This window comes from Crocodylus siamensis, chromosome 1 (genome assembly GCF_052110815.1).
Source record: "Crocodylus siamensis isolate JL-2025a chromosome 1, ASM5211081v1, whole genome shotgun sequence".
Lineage (NCBI taxonomy): Eukaryota > Metazoa > Chordata > Crocodylia > Crocodylidae > Crocodylus > Crocodylus siamensis.
Window position 1 is genome coordinate 331,011,471 of NC_143395.1, and position 25,668 is coordinate 331,037,138.

Here is a 25,668-nt window from a genome sequence, read left to right on the forward strand (position 1 = left end):
TGGTTCCAGATTTTGGTCACCCTAACTGTAAAAACCACCAGGAGTCCTGGTTTCCTCTGATTTAATAAAATCCCCATTTGTGGTTAAAAAAAAGGAACCCCAAATCCACATTTTTCCATCATTAAAATGAATCCTAACTATATAATATGTGTATAATATATAATATGCACTATATAATATGTGTGTGTGTATACATGTGTGTGTATACATTTATACACACACACACGCACGTTAGTGGTGTTTTATTTAAATCATGGGAAAATATTGATTTGGGGGTACTTTTTTTTAACCAAAAATTTGAGGTTGTTTTTTAATCAGAAAAAAACAGGATCCCTGTTGACCACCCATCTTTTTTTTCTAATTCCGACTTCTGTGGCTTGTCAATGTGCTCTTCATACCTGTCCTTAGCTGAGGCTGTGAGGAATCACAGTATTTAAATAGTCAGACTCTTGTGCAAATTATATATAAAACTTGCCTTACCTCCCGTTTCAAATTATGTAACTGCTGAAAAGCTGTGTAAACCTAAATAGAAAGAATAGAGCTAGCACAGAAATCACAGCCTAGTGAAGTTTATGCTATATATAATGGTACATGTTTCTTTTTCTTCAGTAAAGTCTATGGCAGTCTATGTTGTGTAAAGTGAATTGAACAACAAAGAAATATAATAGCTGATTAACAGGTTCATAAACAGCTTGTTGAGGAACTCCTGAATATTAATGGACAGCTGACTAATATTCTAGTGAATAATATGTATCTGCACACAATCAGGAAATGCTAAGTGCAGGAAACAGCTAAACAGATGTCTTGACTATTAAAAGTACAAAAACATGTCAATGTAAATTGGTTAGTTGCTGTTTTGTTTTTACTGCAGTTACTCTGTTCATATGCCAGTTGCAGAAATCAGGTCAAACTCGGAAGTTATGAAACTTCAAATATGCCCAAATTTCACTATGGAAGCAGTGAGGTTGCTTTAGGATGCAATTAGCACAGCAAAAGAAAAAGACACAGGGGGAAACAGTTTCCAAGACTGGTGAAAACAAATCAGCATATTTGCTGTTAAAAAATACATCAGATTTAAAGTCTGAGGTGAATGAGTTTTTTTTCTCCCATAAGTTTTATTAGACTTAGCAGGAGATTAAGCTGCCTGCTATAGAGTTACATACACCGGGAATAATGTCCCGAAATGCAAATACTAGGGCTGCTTTTTTATTTCTGAAACCACACACATTATAGTATTGTTGAGATCTCTTTAGGAGTCAAACTTATTAATATAACTTCATACACTCTCAATGAGGAGAGAAGTTCCAGCAAAGACTGAGCCTACCAGTACAATCTAATTTGCCTGGCTTCCAATGATGATGGCTCTGCTAAGGCTGACAAGTTACTGCTGTGAGGAAGCTTGTAGTGGTCCTGAAGTGCAGCTGCTAGTGGGAAACAGAATCACATAGTGCTAAGAAGAACTAGATGAAAGCACACAGGGAAGAAAGAAAATAGCAGGACATAAACTAAATGAAAAAAGAAAAAGTTAGCTATAGTGCGTAATTCTTCTTTTAAGATATCACTGGACAAGGGAAACCACTGGGATCAAATGATATGACCATCTGTAAATAAAACCTTGCTTTTCCGCAGGGTTAGGAATAAATGTAATAATTTAGAAGTGTTGAATAAACCACAGAGGAAGCCTATTTCTGTTTACCAGTAAACTACACAACACCATTTTGTTGTGGCTGACTAATGAAAAAAAGATTTGATGGGACAGGACAATCTAAGAAGCAAAAGATGTAATAAATACCAGATTATTCTAAGGCCAGTTGAGGTTTTCATTACCTCTTTGAAGTTTGTAAAATATAAACAGCAACTAAGAACCAGTAGAAAATGCTGAAACAGTACAAATATTAGTAGCTCAAGGACATGACTAGGTATGGGGAAAAGTGCTGTGGCCTAACGCTTACCTCCCTTCCCTCTTATTCCAACACACTTTTGTTGTAGAACAGCTGCAGGGTATATATCACATGCCAATCGGCATCCCAATTCCTACCCTTTGCAAATCACTTTCTTGGATTTTATCCCACTCATCAGGAGCATCATAAACTGTCAGATTTCTTAGGCAGGACAGAAATATCCCCCTGCACAGCTATGAGAGGAGGAGTACAATGACCCTACTTAGGAACCAGTGTAAGGAATTCCTCTACTCAGTTTACACAAATTGGAAGGGATAAGGAAAGAGCTTTTTGGGGGAAACTTTCCAAACCATGAAAGTGGGGTACTCATCCAGATTGCTATTTGGTTTGTAACAAGGAAAGTCATTCTTTGCCTTATGGATTCCTCTTCCTTGATGAATGCTATTAGGAAATCAACAGATAAGCAGATTTCACACACCATTTGTTGTGCAGCAAACATATGTGTGGGAGCAAAGGTTCCCATATAGCACAACTACGCCAAAGTTCCTGAGCTATCTTTAAACAAACTTATTCGGATACTGCAAGCAGCATGGGCATATCAGCACAGTACTAAAGTGGCTATGCTACTTCTGATTTATAAGCCAGTGTAGGTAGAAATAGCTTAGTTATCTCCATATGACATTGCATTGTGACACACATATATCCAATATTCTGGCCCCTGATGGATGTTTGAACTAAATGGATTTCTCAATATCTATTTGTGGTCTTTAGAATATTTTGAGGCCCCAGAAGAAAAAAGATTACTGCCCTCCAGAAGAAGAAAGATAAACTTTCTTTTCTCCTTTCATTCCTCATTCTCCATGTAACACCTAAATCATCATTACATGACTGATACCAAGGTGATTTAGACACTGTAATTAGAAGTATTCTCCCATCACACATACCCACACATATTGGAAGGAATCCCAGTTCACATAGCCTTAGGCAGGAGAAACTATTGAACATTCCATGAGACAGAGTATTTTGTCATAGTTGTGTTATTGGAAACTATATCTTGTTTGAAAATTGTACAGAAAAGTGAATGTCCTGCTGATACTTAAGTTACCAGCACAGCTGTTTCACATATTTTCATTGTCCTCCAATGCGTGCTGCAACATAATGCAATAAAAGAGGTCATTCCATTATATTTCACCATTGTTAATGGCTGGATGGCTGTAGTACATTTCACAGTATCATCTGAGCTACAAATTTAGATACTAAGGGTGAGAAAATATTACTTTCCCACTACGTTTCACCTTCTATCAAAATAAATAAACAAACATACAGGCAGACAAACAGAAACCTATGCAGCTCAGTGCCTAATCCTAGGCTTCCTTCAAAACTCATGGTGAGAATTAGGTTTCCTCAGAAACAACCATCATGTGGAGCAGGAAGACCTTAAGTCATCATGTAGCTGTCTAGAGCTAACCAAAAGGGAATGTTCCACACAGTAACAAATCTCAAAGAAAGTAATGAGTAACAACTGTGCAGTTAGTATCTTGTGTAGACATGGCCAGACAGTAGAAATGAGTTGAAGGTTGGCCAGACAGTAGAAATGAGTTGAAGGTTCTTATTTCTTGGTATCATCATGGAAAAGGTATAAACATAGCCTGACTCCTTTAATAGATGTGTCATATTTCCTAAATGCATGCTTTACATTGGCTGTACAGAGATGCATATTGTTTGTTCATATCCAGCCTTCTGAACTATTTCACTGTTTACCATTCCCAAGACCATTACATCATTTGCAAGCATTATCAATGGTGGGTTTATGATGACTTGATATCTTCATATGCCTGAAGAAGGGTGTCTATATCCTTGCAAAGCACAATTTTTCTGACTATTTATTTGGTCTAATAGAAGATATCATATTTACCCAAAGAACCTTGTTTAACTATAGTACCTGCTCTTAAACATCCCCCTGGCATTGTTTTTTTACTGAAATGATATAGATATATTCATTGAACATGTTTCTCTTTCCTGCATTATTATAATGAAAAGAGTGATTATGCCTCTTTAAAAAATGTCAAAAACCCAAAAAGCAGTAGTAATTAATGTAACTAAATCATTACATTAGTAGATGGATATAATAATGGGAGTTTTCCAAAAATCTATTTTCACAAAATAAAATTCCCCTTAAGAGGAACCATATGAAATGGAAACAGCAGCTGAAATATAGTATTGCATTTAAAAAAAGCCTTAATAGCCCCAATTTTCACATATTTAAGAGGTAAAGGGGAGCTCTTAGTCTTATTCTGTTTCAGTGAAAATAATTGATTTAGCTGAAAGGAAAAATTCTCTCCTTATTTGAGAGTAAACATCTCCCTCTTCTGGAGTTTGTGTAAAATTCATGACATTAAGATTCTGGAGACAAGGCAAGAAATATTGTTTAGTTCTCTGTACCCATATGAGAGAGCTGAATATTAATTCTTTTAAATCCAGAGTGTCATTTGCTTGCGGACACATAGAGTCACATGTTTTTCTACTTTTTTCCTTTGACATTTTTTATCTCCTGAAACTCATTTTCATTGTCACAGTGCCAGTTATGAACAGCAAAAACACAGTAAAATGAACATATATTTCTAGGATTCTTCGGTTACTAGCAATATATTACTGAAGTACTGAGAATTCCTACACCATTTGCTTTTAAATTATTAAGGACTTTCAGAGCCAATGAAATTCACCTCTATCTTTATCAGACAGCTGCATGTAATGTTTTAAATGGTTGGCCAATTTTTGTAAATTATTAATAAACCGAGTAAATTAGGTGGAAGAAAGTTCATTAATGGCTAAAGAATTAATAATTACTGTCTGGCAACCAAGTCTCTTCTTCTTTGTGGAGCAAGTATTCTCACATTGTAACAGATAAGAGCAGGGATATTTTTTTCTACCTTAGGTACACAGTTATACTACAGAGCTCATCAATTATCAGCTGATCCTTAAATTTATCAATGGCTGCCACAAACAATAACACTGTGATATTGTAGATGTTATTGCCAATCAAATGATTATAGCTTTAATTCTTTCACATCATGGAAAACCATGTATTATTTGTTAATATAAATACTGCTAAAATAACTGAAGACCCAGTTAGATTTCATTCTGGATCATTAATTCTTACAGTCACAATTTCTTTTTTTTCTTTCTTTTTTTTTTTGCGGGGGGGAAGTGGGGTGGTGAGTGGAGGGTGATATTCCCTGGAAAATAATTTTTGTAATTCCTTTAATTACTTTTAGGAAAAAAAATAGAAAAATCAGACAAATCACTACAAAAGAAGTTACAAAGTCTACTTACTTTTTACAATGCATACACAATGCATAATGTCTACATATATGCAATATGCATACTATATACATATTTCCTCATATGGAAACATAGGACTGCAAGGTCTCAGGCCAGTGAGTATAGTCCCCTTCTTTTGCAGGCAGCCATTCATCAAAAGCGTAAAAAAGGCCACCACTCCAACCCACTACATGCCACAACCACAAAGTTGATTACAATAACATTTATGTAACAACAATTCAACAATTATGTAACAATGTGCCATAGGTAGCTGGAGAGAGAAGGCACCATGTATGATCTGGCAACTGAATGGGAAAGAGTGTTTTTTCAGGTAATATAGGACTGTCCAATTTGTGACTGACTGAAGGCCACATGCCTCCTTGTCTCCTGGGTTGCTCACCACATAGTATGGTCCTATAACCTCCCTCACATATCCAGCTACACTCTCCACCCCCTGCCCAGTATGGCATGGGGCCCTGAGGCCCCTCAGACTACGAGTTCCCTGGGTACTGTAAACCATGCTGCCCTGCCTTGCCCTAAGCCCCCATTGGTGGGGGCAGGAAGTAAAAGCTAGAGGGAAGGGAAGCCCAGAGACCCTGGTGGCAGCAGCAACAGAGCAATGGTGGGAACAACACACAGACCTGAAGTCTAGGCACCACAAGTTAATGAAGTCCATTGGTTGTCATTCAGACAACCCTAGTTAATTTATGGTCAAATGATCCGTGACTCACATTGTAGAAGAATATACAGGCCCTCTCCCTTTCTCTCAAAAGGGATTTTTTAATTATTATTATTATTATTTGACACTACCACCCTACCACTTTTATTTTTTTTGGCTTAGAAATAAAAATGACCCCAATCTGGCAGTCTCATTTTGTTTGCAGGTAATACTGGCATTGAACAGATTTACTTGAATATTGGGAGATCAAAATACACCCCCCCCCCCAAAAAAACAACAAATGAACTAAAAAAAACCCCTCCCCCTGCAGGATTATCTCAACATGAAAACCTGAGGGCTTGTACATTTCCTACTGTAATTGAAAAAAACCTTGCTATATATAACAGGTGAACCAACCTTAGGCCTCTGTTTAGCACATGTTATCCTAAATCAAGAATGGCTACTGTGTTTCTTAAGTAATGCTGACAATGCAATTAATAATGTTATATTAAGGAGACATATTTTCCAAAACGGGTTCAATGTTACACAAATAAAACTAGCTACAATTTGAGAAAATATTTCAAGTACTTACAATAAGGAAAACAAGAAAAATACTCTTCAATGCATACTTATATTTACTATACTTCAGAACTATGCACTACCATTTTATGTTCAAACATGGGCTTCTTCTAGCTTATAGCTAAAATAAAGGGGAAAAAATTAAGCAGTCTCAGTGCGGCCCCTAGTGGAGACACTTCTATTCATATATCATTTTGGCTGATAAACCCAATTATTATTAATAATTAGTAATAATATTGTTTCCAAAGAACAGGCTAGGGGAATCTATTTATTTTGAGAAATATATACAGTGAGAAATTTACACATGGTAAAAGCTGCTTGCTAACTGAAAATGTGGTGAACAGAAAACCAATAAATTTCATTATGAATTTATTAGACACATACATAACCATTAGACATGCATCATGGTCTGCTTATAGCTGCATGGGTGTAAGTATGTTAGAAATGCATAGAAATCAATAGACTGTGTATATAAAAAAATGTAATAAAGCTGTGTAACTGACAACAAATTGTTATGGGTACAAAACTGCAGGTGCAAATTTTGTAGAGTTTCATTTCACATGCAAAAAAAGAAAGCTGGCTGGGTTTCTTCTCCAGTTGAAAGAATGTGTCCAACTTCAGCACACCCATGAAAGTAAGTACAGAATATAACACTATTGTATCCTTATCATAAAAAACAAAAAACAAAACAAAAACTCCTGGACTGAAATACTGATATTGACCCTGATGGATTTCAAAAGACCTAATGGCAGATCTTTAATGGCATTTAGGTGCCTACAGCCAGATTCACAAATGAATTGTACAGATACCTAAGTATTAGACTTTTGTAAAAATATTAGACATTCAAGTCCTCTAGGCACCTGTATTTCTGCTGTGGGCCATTTGCACAGTATGGGCACAGTACACATGTACAGTTGCACAGCACAGACTACTAATACAATGTAACTACTCTAGGAAGCAGCTTAGTGTCTAAACCCTGATGTGTTTCTCAAACTAGGAGTTTCCCTATATGGAGTGAATTTGGGATCTAAGCCAACATTTTTTCCAGTACATGCTTTAGATTCTTCAGCTGTCCAAAAGCATAGTGAATGTTTTATGCCCAGCAGTTCCAGTTCTTAACTAGGCTTTGGGAAACCCAATCTAGTCAAACTGGAGAAGGGATTAAATCCAGGACACCCTAGCCTCAAGCTGTTAGCATATAGTGATACGGCTGTTTCATTCCTTTCTATTAAAGCTGCTCTATTTTGTAGCAGAGATTAGAGACTTGGTCTCCAGATTAGTGTGCTACCACTGAGCTATCAAGTTAGTCTCAGCATTGCCTTAGCCAATGAATGTGCTGTCAGTCTAAGAGCAACATTATTGTATACAATAATGGAAGAGAATGAAATGCAACCCTGAAATACTCAATAACCCTATATTTAGTCATTCTCTTGGAGTGCTGGAGACATATAGATGTGTCACACCTCCGAATCACGTACAGTGAGAATTTGAGCTTTTGTCTTCTATATCAGAGGCTATAGCTATAACTAAGGAAGGCAAAAACACCGCATCCTAACTTACTTATTACTTATTTGTAAGTTTTTGAAAAACAACTGACTAGCTGGTTGATGTGGTTTCCCATTTACTGTGTTGGTTGTGTTGGCTACTGTTACTCCTACTCCTGGGCATTACAATAAAACACCACTATATGTATATACTGATTGCTATATTTATATATAGTATATAATATATATAATATTAGTGAGTTACTGATTAAGAGATATAATATATATATTAGCAGCATTTAATTTTAATCATGGGAAAATGTTGGGTTACTTTTTCTAATCCAAAAATTGGGGATTTTTTTTTTCAGAGAAAACCAGGACCCCTGGCCATAAATAGAGGCTGGTTTAAATCATGGGCCTATCTTACAGCACAGCAGCACCTTTAATCTGGTTGATGGAGGGTCCTCATTGGCCTTGCCACTCACCACTTGCTTCTGATGGTTGGGAGGCAAAAACCACAGATTTAAATTTGTTGTGTTTTTTGCCTCCTGTCCAGTCAGCTGCAAGCAATGGGAGGCAAAACCTGTGGCATATTTCAAACTGCAGTTTTCACCTCCCAGCCAACAGCAGCAAGTAGTGAGCAGTGAACAGTGAGGCTGACTGGGACCTTCCACCAATCCTTGGAGAGGAGGAGCAGGCATATGGAGAAAACTTTAAGATTAAAGAAGCCACCTCACCATGAGCTTGACCTGCAATTTAAACCAGGTCCTTATGATAAGTGCCCTTTTGGCATCTTGGAATTATGCCACTTAGGGTGTGAATAATCTTTGAGCTATCCCAAGTTAAGCTGCCTTCTGGGTGTTCACCTGAAATAAAATCACCAATTTGTGGACCTCCAGTATCCCAGGAGGCACTGCTCCCAGGTAGACTAGTTAGCATCCAGGAGTCTATTGTGGACTGAGAGCTGGAAATAAGTGGGTGAAGATAGGGTGAGTGAGGAAAGAGGGAGAAATGGTGAAGAAGAAGGGCAGGGTGGCCAAGGGGAGAGAGCCATAGGAAAAGTGTGGCAGAGAAGGATTGGAGTGAAGAAGAAGGAGGGGATAATGGAAAGAGAGAGGGGGAAGCAGGAGCTGGTGGGCAGAAAGCTGCAAGGCTGCTGTCCTACACCAGCCACTTTACCCTGGATTAATGCCACGCTGCCCCAATCAGCCCAAGAGCAGCAGAGGTGTGAGTAGGAGGTTCCCCCTCCTTGTCTGCTCCTGAATTCCCTACAGACCATACCTGAGTACCTAAATCCAGCCCTCATTAGTCCCCATAATTTAAGGAGAGGCAAAGGGGAGGGGGTGGTGGGCAAGGAGCTGCTGGGAAGATGTTGGGCCCAGTAGAGGATGGGTCTGTGTGCACATGGTGTGGCAGAAATGCCACCGTCTGAGTCTCTCCCCAGGAATCTGTCCCTCTCAGCTTGGGATACTGGGGCCGAATTCCTAAGGGAGGGGGTATTTTCCTCCATGCCTACATGACAAAAGCCTGGTGCCTAGGGTCTGGTCCCTCTGGTCACCTGAGTGGGGGGAGGAAAAAGCCCCTGCTCACCTGCCCAGTTAACCAGTGGTGCTTTTTAAATTGGTTGGCTAGTTCCCAACACTGCTGGCTTCTATTGGACTGGGCTGCTGAGGTCAGAAAAGTTATATAAGGGCCTGGTCCAAGAAGAAGGAGAGGAGAAGGCATTTTACCAGCATGATACAAGCAGCAGGACACAGGGAGAGAGTCTGATTCATCTGAAATGCTCTTTCTCTGGAAATCTCTGAGCCATATCTCTACCATCTTCTGAATGATACTTCTAAGTGTTTCTAGAGAGCTAGTCAGCTCACAGTGATGTTTTTGCATATCAAACGGCTACCTCAGCCAGATTGTTTTGCTCAAGGGTTTCCAGTGACTCTATTCCTTCTCCCAAATTATGCCTCTAACACAGCAGGGTATTTGGATCCCATAGCTACCACCACGTGTGGCAGGCCAGTAGGGGGAGCTCCTGTGTTGAGCCTCCCACCTCACTATGCCCGTCCACCTTCTGGATTCCACATGTCTCTCTTGGGGCACCTAAGCCCAGGCAGACCCACTTTCAAGCACCACCACAGAGTCTAGGGGTAATGTGTGAGGCCGCCACCCTGAGAAGGGACTGGCTAAGTCCTGTGTTCTTTGGGAAACACAGGCCTAATAATCCTATGGGTACCTGACCCAATACAACAACTTGAGGTACCTCCCCAAGTCGAAGGCCAACAATAGTATCCCTTAGTCTACAGACCCAAGGGGCCTCCTAGGCACAATTAAACCCACCACTCATCAATAAGTCTCCTATACCCATCACAAAGGAGAATTTTATTGCTCATGACAGGATGAGGTAGAATAGAGTAAGAAGTAGAGCCCTATCAAGGGATTACAATTGAGCAAAACAATCTGATCACACCCTAGGCACCAGGTTTTATCACATAGGCATGGGGGAAAACACCCCCTCCCTTAGGAATTCAGCCCCAGTATCCCAAGCTGAGAGGGACAGATTCCTGGGGAGAAACCCAGATGGTGACATTTCTGCCACACAGGGTTGGCACAGACTGCAGGGAACCCAAGAGCAAGAACCCTTGGGGGGGGGGGTTGAGGGGAATTTGGGGGCCAATAGGAGGTAATTTGTGGGGAGAGGAGATTATTCACACAGAGCAGGGGACCCCTTTCCCCCCTTTCCTTCCTTCAACCTGGCCTATACTTTGACTAAAGAGCCAGTGAGCAGGACAGGCATGGAGCAGATTTACATCTCCTAAACACTTCCATAATTGCCATCCTTCTAACAGTAAGTTTCAGCAGTGCACATTAGAAAGGATATTAACTCCAAAAATGTGACTGATCACCAGGGATCCTGGTTTTCTCTGATAAAAAATATCCCCAATTTTTGGATTTAGAAAACACCCCCAAAATCCACATTTATCTGTGTTTAAAATGAAACACCACTGTATATATATGGTGCAATGCCACATGACTCCCATCACCGTGTTGGCATATATCTATATCTATATCTATATCTGCCTGGTGATGGGAGTCACATGGCATTGCAAGGCATCTCCTGAGGCACCAGCAGCGGGGCAGCAGAGAGCCTAGTGCTCAATGGGCAGCCGGCCTTCATGATGCACTGTGCACAGATCCAGTGGGAGCCCTCCCTGTGCCCCTGGGTTCCGATCCTCCCATGACACGTCCTGAGGCCCCATTCATCCCAGCCCCTGTCCCAGCCCCTTCCTCTGCCCCACTCTCTCCCTCACCATGGCAGACTCAATCTGCTTCCCCATTTCCTTTCCCTGCTACCTATTTACCTCCTAAGCAGTATCTGTCTGTGTGCATGTATGACTGTGTGCATGTCTGTGTGTGTTTGTGTGTATGCCTGTCTCTCTCTGCGGTGTGTGTGTGTGTATGTGTCTGTATGTGGAGAAGTACTTTTTAAGCTTAAATTTTGCTCACCCCTGCAAGTAATATTTTCTCCCTCCACCTATGGGCAGGCTAGGGGAAAGTGGCTGTAAACATGCAGCCACTTCAAACAGGAGCTCAATCCCTCCACCCCCCTAGACCCAACAGCAAACATCTGTTGGGTTGTGGGGAGTGCTGTAACTCATGACATATCCTGCAGTGCCATGATTTACAGTGGGGATCTGCATGTCTGTCAGCACCTTTAATGCTTTCTCTGGCTTCCCACCACACCAAATATGTGGGGAAAAAAGCCAGCAAAAGAGCACTTTCATTTATACTTCCCTTTCCGCAAAACTGTCTATACATCAGTATTTTTATACTGTGAGGGAAGATCATGTTGGGAATGCATACCCTTTCCTCGGCCAGTGCAGAGCTACAGCCAATATGCCACATAGGAAAATGGGGATGAAACTTCACTCCTATACATTCAAATTTGGTCCTTAGGGTTTTGGAGTTTTTTTGTTTTGTTTTGTTTTGTTTTGTTTTACTTTTCCTTTCATTTGGTTCAGTTGCTTACAGCCCCTAATAGATTGAAACTAAAAGACTTACATATTTACAAACATATCCATACATTCTCTTTCTTTGAAGGGAAGCAATTACAAGCTCTGAATAGGGGTGCAGGTTGTAGTCATGTTGGTCTAAGGACATAGGCAAACAAGGTTCTTTGGATAAAACTGATATTTTTTATTAGATCAACTAAATAGTTGGAAAAAAAATTCTTAGCTTTTAGGTTTAAAAACACTTCTTCAGGCTGAGAGGCTTCCTCAGCCTAACAAAGGGTTTTTAAACCTGAAAGCTTGCTAAGAATTTTTTTTCCCACCTATTTAGTTGGTCTAATAAAAGATATCAGATTTACCGAAAGAACCTTGTCTGTATAAGCTCTAAATAGAAAATTTCACCCTGCAGAGACTGTGGCTGGAACATCACTGCCGGTTCACCTTAAGGCAGCTTTCTTGGGTCTCCATTCCTTATTTGCCCTACAAATTTACAGCCAAAAATCCTGTTTATCCATGTCCTTAGCTCCTGAATCCAAAACTGCTCTGTATAGCATGGAGAAGTGAGCCTGGTCATTAAACAATTGTTTGTACAGCTATTCTGCATCTCTCATGTGGGATCATTTGCACACCAGGGATGCCTCCAGATGAGCATGGCTGTGCAGTATGTGGCATTGCAAACACATCTGCATCTCCACATACTGCAGTCTGGTGTTTTCCATGCTGCAAGGGAATGCTACCCATAAGTGCACTACTAAATGTGTTTTTTTGTGGGGTTTTTTGACCCCTGGATATCTAGGGGTAAAAAAAAAAAAAAAAACCAGAAGAAAAAACAGAGCAGCACATAGGTAGGCAGTGTATGCTGCTGAAAATTGGAGCCAGGCCACACAGAGCCACACTGAGGCTGCCAGCTAGGCTCTGCATTGGAGAATTGCTACTGCTGCAGCCCTGGGGGGCTCCCAGGACCCCAGGTAGGACTGCTGTGACCAGCCCAATGGATCCCCTAGCATCCCTTAGGTAACTGCTGCTCTACAAAGTGTGCATAGCACAGGCATTTCCCACAGACAAGTAGCAGCTGTGCAAGGTGCAGCAAAACTACTTGTCCCTGGGGAACCAAACATATGTGCTCATCTGGATGCATCACAGGGGGATTTTTTCTGTTTTGGGGGGAAGGTGATGCAAAAATTGCAGTTCATTTCTTTTGGAGGCTCACAAATAATATTTCTCAGGCACGCACTATTAGCAGCACAAAAGGTGTATTTGCAAATAGGGTCAGAGCAGAGGCAGAAAATCTCAGATTACTCTGCCACCGAGGAAAACTCTTAGCTGGCTTTTATCTCTTTCCTCCTGGGCACGTGTGCAGAAACAGGAACTCTTACAACTCATTTCTGGTTCATACAAACATACATGTGATTACGTCACGTCATCCGTCGCATGTGCATTATAATTAACTAAGTATGCGGGGCGGATAGGCATATATGCATCAGCTAATTACGCACGCTCAGAAAGCTCTCTAGGTCACCAAGAGTTGAAATCCCCCCACCTTTCAAGGACACAGTCAGTTGGATTCCAGCTTGTGTAATCTGCATGTGAATTGTCAGGGGGAGAAGAAAAGGGAGTGATTTAGTATAAGAAAAACTAGCAAATTGGCCAAAGGGGGGGAGGAATGTCCTTGGTGGTGTTTCTCCTTATCAGGTACGAGATGCAAACTGTGCAGTTCTAACAACACTCTATTCATTATGCGTTTCTAATAATATTTCTAACAAAGGGGTGGGCAAAATAGATTGTTTTCAGAAACAGCTAGTAGAAACAGCTTAACTATCTACATTCCAGACTGTAAGAGACAGCAAGCCATAAGTGATGCATAGGGCAGGAATAGGGGAGGAATGGCTGGGGGCAGGGCTCACTGCCTGGGGAGTTGGGATGCCAAGGGAAGCACCAGCCAGTGCCCTTCCCTGAGATTGACACTGTCTGGAGAGTGCGGGCACCAAGGAAACTGCTGGTGGCCTTTCCAGTTTTGCTGCTAGCATTTTCATTTGCCACCAGTGCTTCTGGGGTTGGTAATCAGCTGCTGGGGAACCCCCCTCCCCCCCCCCCCAGTTGGCAATCGGATGCTGGTGCCCCCCCCCCGCCAAATCAGGAGGCACCAGTCATCCATGCAGCAGGCTGTTATTAGCTGTTGTTCAGAAAAATAGCTGCTGGGTTCTTGCGTTATTGACTAAGTGATGTAATCAGGGCATGTGACAATTTTTCTAAATGCACTTTTGCAGATGGCCTGACAGACAAAAGGTATCTTTGCAACTCTCCCCTGTGGTAGATTCAGCTTGCAGGGAAGTCAATAGTGGGTGCAGAAAAAATAAGTGCATGAAGTATATTTCAATAAAAGGTTTCACTTTAAAAAGTATACCATACTGTTTCTCTTATCAATAGATATTACATCAAATACAGATACAGGACAATATAAAACTCTCATATCTTGTATTTATAAAACTGAATTTTTTTTTACTCATAGCTTCTTTGCTATATTATTATATTATTCTTTTTTAATTGTTTAAGATTCCTTGCTTTTTTTTTCAGAGGTGATGTGAAAGGACAAATAGTACAAAATATTCAAACCTAATTCAGTGGTTAAGTTCTGATTATTATAAAATACTGGCTGAATGGAACATTACCCACTTACAGAAACCACTGCAAGTTTTAAGATCAATGGGTTTTCAATTGCTGTAATTTAACAAAGCAAGACTTTGTCCTATTAATTGCCTTGCATTCAAAATAAGATTCATGGAATATTCTTATCTGTATAAGTGAGACTTGAGCTGTTTTGTAATGTTAGAGAGTTACCATTTGCCAGAGTCTCCCTTGTTTATCTCGTAACCAGGATGTCCGCTATGATAAATGAGGCCTACAGCTACATAGATTTTACATTGTCTGATGGTTTCTAATCAGTCTTTTTTGCCCCCTAAATCTGTGAAGCAACTTGTAAGATATTAACATGCTAGGTATCAGAACACCATTAACTGAAACTTGACTTTCTTACTTCTCCACACATGGTTGATAATGTGTGTAGGACAAAACAAGGACATTTATTACAGCAGTTATGATTCTGTCATTTATTGTAGGCTCTAACATTTTCTGATCCAGTAAAGTAACTTTATCTGTAGCACCAAACCTGATTTCTCTTAATCCAAGATTGACATTGTAAGTTTTATGAGGAAATAAAACAAAACTCAGAAACAGTGAGGAGGTGGCATTTTTATTTAAAACACAAACTGGGGGAGACATTCCAAGATTAAAAACAAACAAACAAAAACACCACTTACATGTCTACTTCCCACCAATGTTCAGTGTCATTAAAGTTTGGATATTACTTGACACGTGTCTTTGAACATCGGCTCACATAAATCTTAGTTGTATTTTAAGAAAGGATGTATGCGCATGTATATGCAATGTGTGCAGACATGCACACACACACACGCACACATTTATGACTAGTGTGCATGTACAAATATATTACTTCTTTTTCTTAGAGTGTTGTGACATGTAATTCAGGACCACTATAATCTCCTAAGCACCTAAGGTGGCTTACAGTGCATTTCCTGACACAGCTAAATTTTATTCTAATCACACAATGGCTGTAGTGTGGTTTGAATATGATATTAAAAATTACAGCTCATTCATATGATGAAAAACTTAACTTACTACCTGCATAACTTACACAGGCCCTTTCATCTCATACATAAAATACAGATTTTTTTTTAGCATTCTGGTGCTTTATCTTAATGTTTGTCAAACTGTGGTTACCTGGATATTATACTATTTGATGTGTAGATTTGTTAAGAAATCCTACATTGGATAAATAATATTTAAAGTAATCCCTTACTCCTGTGCACTTCATAATTATTTACATTTCATACGTCTGCAAGGAAATTGCACTGCATATTTCTGGAATGAGAAATGGAGGACTATAATGGTTTCTTACTACCTCTTTATAGTTATATGAAGCCTTCAGGTATGATTTCACTTTCATCTGTGCTTACTTGTGTAGGTGTACCTGTGTATGTAATAATGTGTGGTAATAAATAAAAAAAAATTGCAAATTCTGAGGGTTTTCTTTTCCCCCAACTGATAGAGCTCAGAAGAGAATAAACATGAAGGGCAATAAAGAGATGCACATCTTCCTTGCATTTCAGTGAGGTACAATGCCAATTTACCCAATCTCCTGTTAACTGATACCAGAAGGTCATGGCTACCCTGCTTTCATAGGTGAGTCTTGCATATCTACTACAGGTTATGGTAAGTTTATTGTATAGATAATGTTTATGGTTGCATACAGCTGTTTCCCACACCTGATCTATGTTCACTTCGAGATTCCTGACTGTAGACTGGGAGGGGCATGTATATTTCTATGAAATGTTGTTCCCAGGATGGCACTACGAACACATGCAAGTATTCATGAAATCGGACTAGTTCTTTCCTAGATTGGGTCAATGAATCTCAATCTAAGTTATCTCACCTCCTTAGCTGCACTAATTTAAATTGGGCACACTATTTTGGGGTGATTTAAACCCTTTGAACACCTTCATGATTTAGGCATTTAGATCAACCTAACCCTGGCTAGGTCAATCTAAATGTAACATCTGCACATAACCTATGGGCACAGCTATACATGCACATCTACACATGATTTAAGGTTCATAAGCCATTTTTAAGGTGCATTAAGGGCACAGGTCTACAGGTCTTTAATGTACCTTAAAAATGGCAGTTTTAGGCTATTCGCACCTAAATTTGAATAAACTAAACTAACTTTAGTCCCAAGTCAGTCTGCACAATGTGTTAATGAGCCTTAGTGTGTGCATGTGTAGATGTGCACCTAAATTTCCTTAATGTATATTAGGCAAATGTGCATTAAGTTTAGGCATGCATAAAAGCACATTTAGATGCACCCTATGTCTGTTTGTTGCTACAGGTACTATAGATTTTTTAACTCTCTAACCCTTGTTTTTCAATCAGAACAGTGCATGGGCAACAGTCTTGTGTCCCTAAGAGTCATCTATGTTGATTCTTCCAAAGGAAGAAGAACTGTTCAAGAATTCTTTGTGTTAAAAGAATTCAGAAATGCTTTCCATGGGTAAAATTTAGAGCCAGATAAAATAATTACAAAGAAAGGAAGAATGAATGAACATAGGTACTTTGTACTTCAGGTAGAATTTTAGCCTTTAAATCCATATGAACTAACCATAGTTCATCAACAATGGCAACCCAGGTTCAGTCCCTACTCTATCTGATTTGGAGAAGGGACTGAAATCCAGATGTCAAGTCTCTAAGGTGAGGGACCTAAATACTGAAGTGCAGAGTCAGCTTTATTCATTTCATCCTGCTGGAACTATTCCATGTTCCACCTAGATTAATTCAAAGCAAAGGCTAGAATATCTGTCACCCCAGTTAGTATGCTACCTACTGGGTGATGAGTTGCTATCCTGGTTTTGATTAGAAATTTAATCTGGGACCTGAGAAACTGTTTCTATGGAATTTTCATCAAAACAGATGTATTGCATTTTAGAGATTTATTTTGATAGGCTGGCATTTTCTGATGAAAGAACATTTAATCAGAAAATGACCAACAGTTCTACTTCTATACTTCTAAGTGGAATTTGCATAATATGAATAGTATGGATATTATCTGGGAACACTTGAATGTTATACTTTTCATTGACTGATTGATCTTTTCAATATATATGCATATGTATATATGCACGTATATAAATGGGGGTGGGTGTATATGTGTGTTTGTATATGCGTGTGTGTGTATGAGAGAGAGAGACACACAGTGAACTTCGAGAAAGTCTTTGGGAACATACATACATATATATGTAAGCATATGTAAAAACATATATATACTTATGTTTCTATGTTCACAAAGACTTTCTTAAAGTTCAGTTTAAAAACAGATATGAAAGAAGCATACATTCAGGAATTTTACTTTAGTCTTTGAAATAGGAAAAAGGAGTAGCTAGCAGCAAGAAGAGAACATCAGGAATAGCCTGGAACAAAAGAAAATAAAAAAAAAGAAACAAAAGGGAAAAAAAACTGTCACACCAGGGAAGTTACCATGCTGGAACACCAGACTACTGCTTTTACCTATTACAAGTTTGATTCAACTGCAGATGAGGACAACTGAAATAGTCTTATTGAACTCAGTGGGACCTGGAGCAGACACTGTGTTCTTATGACTCTGGTTCACAGGCCAAGCTTTCTCATCAGAACATCACTATACAGACATAGACTTTATATTGTCACAAGTGAATTTCAGAATGATTTGATAAAAAGAAAAGAGAAAAAAGGAAAAAGTTTTATTCACAAGTACAGATGTACATACAGTTGTCAGAGGCAAGTTACAGAACTATTTTATGAGTTAACATGATACTAGATCTTTACTAACACAGCAATTATACCTCTATAGGAAGTGTTACAGAACTGAAGTTCTATCTGAAGGGTATACTAAAAGATGGTTAAATTTGTACAGCTCAGTTCTTGGGAAATGTCAAAACTGAGACTGCATATGTATGTTGTATGCTACAGACTTAAATTACACAATTACATACTATATTTCAAATAATATAGAATTAATTTCCTGTGCATCTTTTTATGCATGTATAGCAGGATGGGAACCCATAAAAATGGTATTACCATTCTTGCACGGTACAAGAATAATTTAAACAAAATCAAAACTATTGTTCACCACAGCTTCCAAAGCAATGATTCTAAAATAGGTGTTTGTTCTCTATCATCTCAAATCATTTTGGCTATTAGTGTTTTAAAAAATAAGTTGCTATGCTTAGAAATGTATGGAAGTGATTAGAGTGCAGTGGAATCTTTCTGAATATGAACAAAATAAGAATATACTAGAGAACTCCTTAAAAATATTCTAAAAGTAAACTCTGCTCAGGGGATCTATAGAGAAAAAATATCTATACGAATGATGCTTTCAGCAGAATTAATTTCTGAACCTTCTTCCTTGTTTCTCATTTTGTTTTTTTCTAGACACTTGATATAAAGCAACCAGGCAACATCAAAGTTAGACTACTGCTAGTAATTCTTGACAACCTGCTTAGTCAGCTTATAAGGCAGCTCCTACATCTATCTACTTACCATCAGGGACAGTGTAGGCCTGATCAGTACAAGTGGGGAACTGCCAGGACCTCTCTCCAACAGTTGTCCAGCAGCTTCCCGCCCACCTGCCCCCTTCTTCCCTACCCTCCTTCCCACTGCTCCCCTGTGCCCTGTCCCCTGTCTGCTTTTGTCCCACTTCTTCCTTCATCTCCCCTCCATGTTGTCCTTCCTGCTCCTCCCCTTCCTCCTACTGACTTGCCTTGTCTTTCTTCCTTCTCAGTCACTCTCCCTCATTCATTGGTTTTCCCAGATGTCAGTCCAAGGCAACAGGTTTGGGATGATAGCCATTCTACATGGGACTAGGAAAGGTTGGGATCTTGGAAGACCACAAATTGCTGGTATTAAACTCATAGAGGAAACTATGGTTACTGCAACATAAACTAAAGGCCTTGTTACATCTTACTCATTGCAACACACAAACATTGATCAGATCAGTGCTAGCTTGCAGTCTGGATCAGTGATGCCTTTAACTTGAGTGGGAGTGGCCATATTTTAATGGAACAGGAGCTGGGTTGCACAGATCAAGAATAATCCTGCCCGAGACTGGCATAATTTTGAGGCAAATAACAAGTGCTTTGTTATACTACTGTAAGGTGTTAATATGTGAATAATCCAAGGGTTAATAGCTCCAGGAGCTGCCCATAATTATCATGTAAAGACACCCTAACACCAGTTAAGAATAATCTCACCTGAATAGGAGTATCTCTGAGATGCTCAGAGGGTACTTAGCTCATGTTTTTTCTGCCTTAATATGTAGATACTTCTGTCTTAGGAACATTTAACATGTTTAAAAGGAAACATGCAATAACAGTATACTAATTCAATAGTTAGGGCAGTTGTCTAGGATAGGATACTGTGATGAATCAAGTAAGGAAAGTTTTAAAGTGAAGTTTCATGCTAGGATGAAGTTACATATTACACTTAGACTGTATTAAATCTGTGAAATGTTAAGCAGTCTGCAAGTGAAAATGTTCTGTAAGCAATCATGCATTAAGAATTAATCACCTATTTTTGCCTAAACAGGTCTGAGCTGCTACTAGAGAGGGCTGGTGAGTAGGGGTGTGAGTAGGAGTATGCAACATGCAACTTCACACTTATGCTTAGACCATACTAAAGGCACTTTAAATGCAAGCATTTGTAACTAAGTGCTCTATGAGCATTTTGAAGTTACACCACTTCAGGCAAGGGTAAACTCTGTGCTGTGCTACTGAATGTGTTAAGTAACTTCAGCATTCTCCATGAAAATAAAATGAACAATTTGCATTCCTCCAGCATCCCAGGTTGCACTGCTTCCTGCCTGTCTCAAGATAGAGCCCAGGTATAGTGACTTCTAACTACACTCCTGCTCACACACTCTCTAGTGGCAAGTCAGAGCTGTGCAGGCAAGGAACCGTATTAGCCCTTAGCATGCAACTGCTCATAGCACATTCTAACTAACCACTTTACTTTGCACAGATTTATGATGGTCTAAGTTTAATGTGTAAATTTACTGTCAAAGTCTTAAAGGTTTTTCTTAACTACTTTCTAATCTTACCAACTGTTTTAATATGAACATATACAACTATATCAACATAGTATTTTAAAGAAAAAAGTATGATTGAATTTGATGTGGGAGGATGTAAGTAACAGTTAATAATTCATATGCAGTGCATTCAATGGAGTCTGCTTGTGGCCTTATAGCTAACAATACATGCAATATGAAATATCACACCATAATTCACATGATAGTGTCATGTTAATTGAAAACTGGTCTTCAAATAAAAAAACTAGCAAACTAGTGACCTTTGATTTTGAAAGGATCATTACAGAAGTATTTTATTTTTCCTGTGACCCCAATTTAAATGAAGCATTTTAATATTACACCACTTGGCATTCAGATAAGAATTACATAATCTGAGTCACTTTATTGGTTATAGTCTTCCAGTAGCAGGGATTTCAATGCAGAGAAGGTTGGAAAAGAGAAATGAAAGAATATTTAAGCTCTGTATTGAATCCCCCATGGAACCCTTACAGAGGGAGTAGCCACACCCTCACCCTGGAAAATTTCTGATAGTTTTGCTCATCATTGAATGTGTAGCTAGTGGATCCTGTTGCTATAATTTGTAGGTATTAGAATAATGGTGGGCAAAATGGTGGATCTGGCTCGCAGCCAGATTCCATTTCCCAGCAGCCCCTCCCCACATGGCTGTGACAAGTCTCCATGGAGACCCCAGCCACAGCTGCACTGTGATAGCACAAGGATGGTGTTGCCATGGAAACCAGCCCCTGCTGCACTGGCAGGGTGCAGGGCAGGGGTCTGCTCTGGAGCCACTGGGATCTTGCGATGGGTCAGCTTGGTCTGGGAACAGGGCAGAGGCACAATCTGCAGTCTGCATGCTCCAGGCAGGGGAGTTCAGGCAGAGGATGACGGCTCTGGCCTAGCTCCTTGCAGTGGTGCCGTCTGGTCTGGAGCAGGGACACAGCCACAAGCCATTGCCTGTGTGCTCCTGCCCAGAGCATGCAGGCTGTAGTTCTGCCCTGGCCTCTGCCATGAGCGCTGCTGGGGATGGCCTCCATGGCAACCCCAAGCTTGTGTAATCACAACACAGCTGCAGCTGTAGTCTCCATGGAGACTGGCTCCAGCCATGTCAGAAGGGGCTGCTGGGAAATAGAGTCCACTCTCTGTCAGATCAAGGCTGTGGGCTGGACTTTGCCCACCCGACTTTAGAAGCTCTTCAGGAAAGTCTTGGAACCAGCTTCTTTAACACTTGTTGTAAAATGACTTGGAGTATGTTTGTTGATTTATTTTACTTCTTTGTAGAATGCTAATCAGCAGGGATCCTGGTGTTCTCTGATCTAAAAAAAAATACCCAATTTTCGCTTAAAAAAAAGTAACCACAAATTCACATTTTCGGTGATTTAAATGAAATACCACTAATATATCAATCAACAAAGATCCCTGCTGATCAGGAGGAAGTGTTACTATATACTATGTATATATCTATGTATAGATATATCACTATACAAACATACTCCAAGTCATTTTACAGCAAGTGTTAAAGAATTTGCTGTAAAATGACTTGGAGTATGTATGTTTAGTGATGTTTCATTTTACTAATGGGAAAATATAGATTTGATGTTACTTTTTTTTAAACTGAAAATTGGGGATTTTTTTATCAGAGAAAACCAGGATCCCTGCTGATCAGTGGGAAGTGTTTAAGATCTTTTGCTATTTTGAAATTAAAGTCTACAGTACATTGCAAAATGAATCCTTGGTCATTGCAGTTCTTTAGAGGCACTGAATAGCTCACCACCAATTTATACTGTACACTATTTACTTTTTCTATCCTGGCCAAATTTCACTTTTCTCCAACACTGTTCCTAGCACTGAAACCAGTACAAGCACTCTTTGATTCTCTGTTCCAGGATCCCAAGATCTGGCACTATTCTTACTGAGAAGACCATGCTGATTTTCACAGCACAATGTCGTCCAAAATGTGTTAACAAATGTAATTATAGAAAAGGCATTTTTGATTCCCAAGTTCAGTTATATATATATATATATATATATAAAAAATCTGTGATTACTAATTACCATCTGTAAGCCATGACTTTTTCAGCAACAGTTCCCCATTCTACATACTGACGAAACTGTTAGAATGTAAGAGCATCACATTTTTCACTGACATTTTCCAGTTACAGTGACAGATTTAAAGCACTTGCTAATGTGAAACTTAATGTTAACAACTTTACATTTTTCCAGCCTTGAATTCTTGATGTATCACAGACAGCTGTGACTTGCTGAGTGATTTTGTCTAATGTTATGATTTTCAAGCTTCTGCTCTGACGCTAAACATTTATCACAACCATCATAGATTTTTAGGGACTTTGGTAAATTTAATTTTCCATATCACAGATTGGCTATGGGCAATAAAACTTGAGCACTATTGACATGAAACTTATATCAAGGGATATTGGAATTGTTGTTGTTTGTAGAATAATTATACAGGGGAAAAATATTTTTTCTTACAAAATAAAGAACCTCTCAAGAAACAGCTGATAACTGGTGTTACACCTAAGTATGAAGGATCCCTGTCAGAGAAATACATCCATCTCTTTCCCTGTATCAGGCAGGATTCTGCCATCCTCACATAAATCACACTATTTTAGTCTCTTGTAAACTCAGTTTGCTTTTACACTTTGTCCGTCTGTCACGGTCTCACAACAAATCAAATACACAGAATTTTTTTCTCATTCTTCCAGTCTACATGTATCAATTTTCTAAGAAAGACGGTGCAACAGAAGTGCAAAGGTTTCATTATATCAAAATGAAATGAGACAGAAAATTACTGAAATTGGTAATTTCCAGGCTTTCTAGAATGTTTTTGCCATGTTATAGAGTTATCAAACTTGCTCCTGTTTTTTAAATCCAATGTGAGTATGATAGAATTACTCAATAATGATTTAGTGCTTTAAGAGAATCCAGATAATTTCCCCTCCTTTGCAATTTTTCTTGGTTTGTTTGTTTGTTTCAGTCCTTCACAAAAAAAAGATCTATGCTGACATTCATGTACAAATCTCCTTACATCACTGAAAACAAGGTAAATTGAGACAATACAGGCTTTTTCACACTGCTTTGTCAATCTGTAGCCAGGTGCAGACATTACACATAAACTGGTATAAGTGCTCAAAAACTGGTCTACGCCCATAACAAAGTAGAAGTTTGGTGGGCATAGACTGGTTAAACAATGGTGGAATCTAGTCTAGGCTAGACCTGGATTGATGTGTACTGCTATTTAATCAATTAGGTTATACCAGTGCGTTGAACTTCTGAGGGGCAGGGAGGAATGGAGGCTTCTGCCAGATAAACCTGTCTGTTTGTCCATCCAATTATCATGGGTAAGGCCCACCTGGCTAACTAGTAGCTCCTTTTATGGGGGCTAATGGATGAATTGAACAACTAAATACTTGAGACAGCTAATTAAAAAGGATAGGAGTGTCGTGTGGGTCAAAGGGTAAAAACATGAAAATAAGTATGCCTGGAGGACACCAAGCAGAGCCCCCCAGGCCGCATTCACCAGTCCTCAAAGGCATCCAAGGAGCCAGTGGATGCTGCCCAGTGGTCCTCTGTCCAGAAACATGCTTGGGCAAGTGATAGGACAATAGGCCCACAGTCCCTGGGCAGCTTCCCAGCCAGAGCCTCCTTCCTGGTCAAATACAGGACCCACTTGGCCAGGGGCAGGAGGAGGTTGACCAGGAGGTCCCAGGACTTGGTGACGCCATGGATGGGGTGCCCAAAAATAAAAACGTGGGGGCTGAAGTTCAATCAGAACCTAAAGAGGAGTTTCTGGAGGTGGAGGGACTTTAGCCTGGCACACTCAAGTGTCATGTGTGTCAAGATCTCCCTCTGTCTGCAGAAGAGGCAAGAGACCAGGGTGTCTGTGAAGCTCTCCCCTTACACAACCATGGTGATGGCTCCATGGAGGAGCCACCAATTGAAATCCCCAGTGGCTCCTAGGATGATAGTGGAGTACAGGCTCCAGTGCCCCCAGCTACGCCCTCACTGAGCAGGTCCCAGCACTTGGTGTCAGGGTGAGATGAGAGGGTGGCATGATAGATCATGTGGTGCATGAGAGTGGCAATGATGGACGGTAGAAAAGTAGACTGGTTTGGTGTCCTCCAGCCATCTCAGGTGGTGGAGTGGGGAGCACTACAAAGCCAGGCAAGGTGCCAACCTCATTACAAACTCCAGTGGGCTGGAGGACCTGGGCAGAGACTGCCAATGCACAAGACCTTGTCAACAAAAGCAAGGGTGACAGGAGGTAAGGCAGATTTCACCTCCTGAACTGGGTGGGAGCTTGCACGTGTCATGGGTAGACACGTGTGTCATGCTAGGGCAGCAGGGTCAACCCACACCCACCTATCATACTCCAGGAGGTCTCCAATATGGGTGACACCATCAAGGATCAATCTTTGTCTCAACAAGGTGCTAGATGAACCAGGTAGCCAATAAGGGCTGGCTTAGCTGTTCACCTGTGCAAGGCATTCTTCAGCAGCCCAGAAAACCCACACAGCCTGCTGGCAGACATCTTGGAGTGCCCCTAACCTGCATAGAAGAGGATATTTAATTACTTAACATTTCACCAAAGTTGGTTACAAGCTTTGGTCACTGATCTCACCCCCCTTTAAACTATGAATTTAGAAGTTGTATGTTATCATGTATCATTTAAATCATTATTTACTATTCACCAGTACCCAATTCTTTCTTTTTTTTTTGACTGTACATGTCAAACCATATATCCTGTCCTAGGTTAAGCAGGATTTTTTTATTCTGCAGACAATTACTCAGAATCTACAGATAATCAAGACTAAGTTACATTAGACCTGTAAGGACTTTGAAGTCACATCTATCATTTGTGTCAGGGCTTAGGAGGACAACAAGATACGTAGATATGTAGTGAAGCATAATGGAAACTTCAGTCTGCATTATAAAGAGGGAGAGGATAATTAAAATAAAAGTTCTTGCTCTCTAGTAATGACAGTGAAAACTACAGTTTATCTTGAACTACAGCACTAGC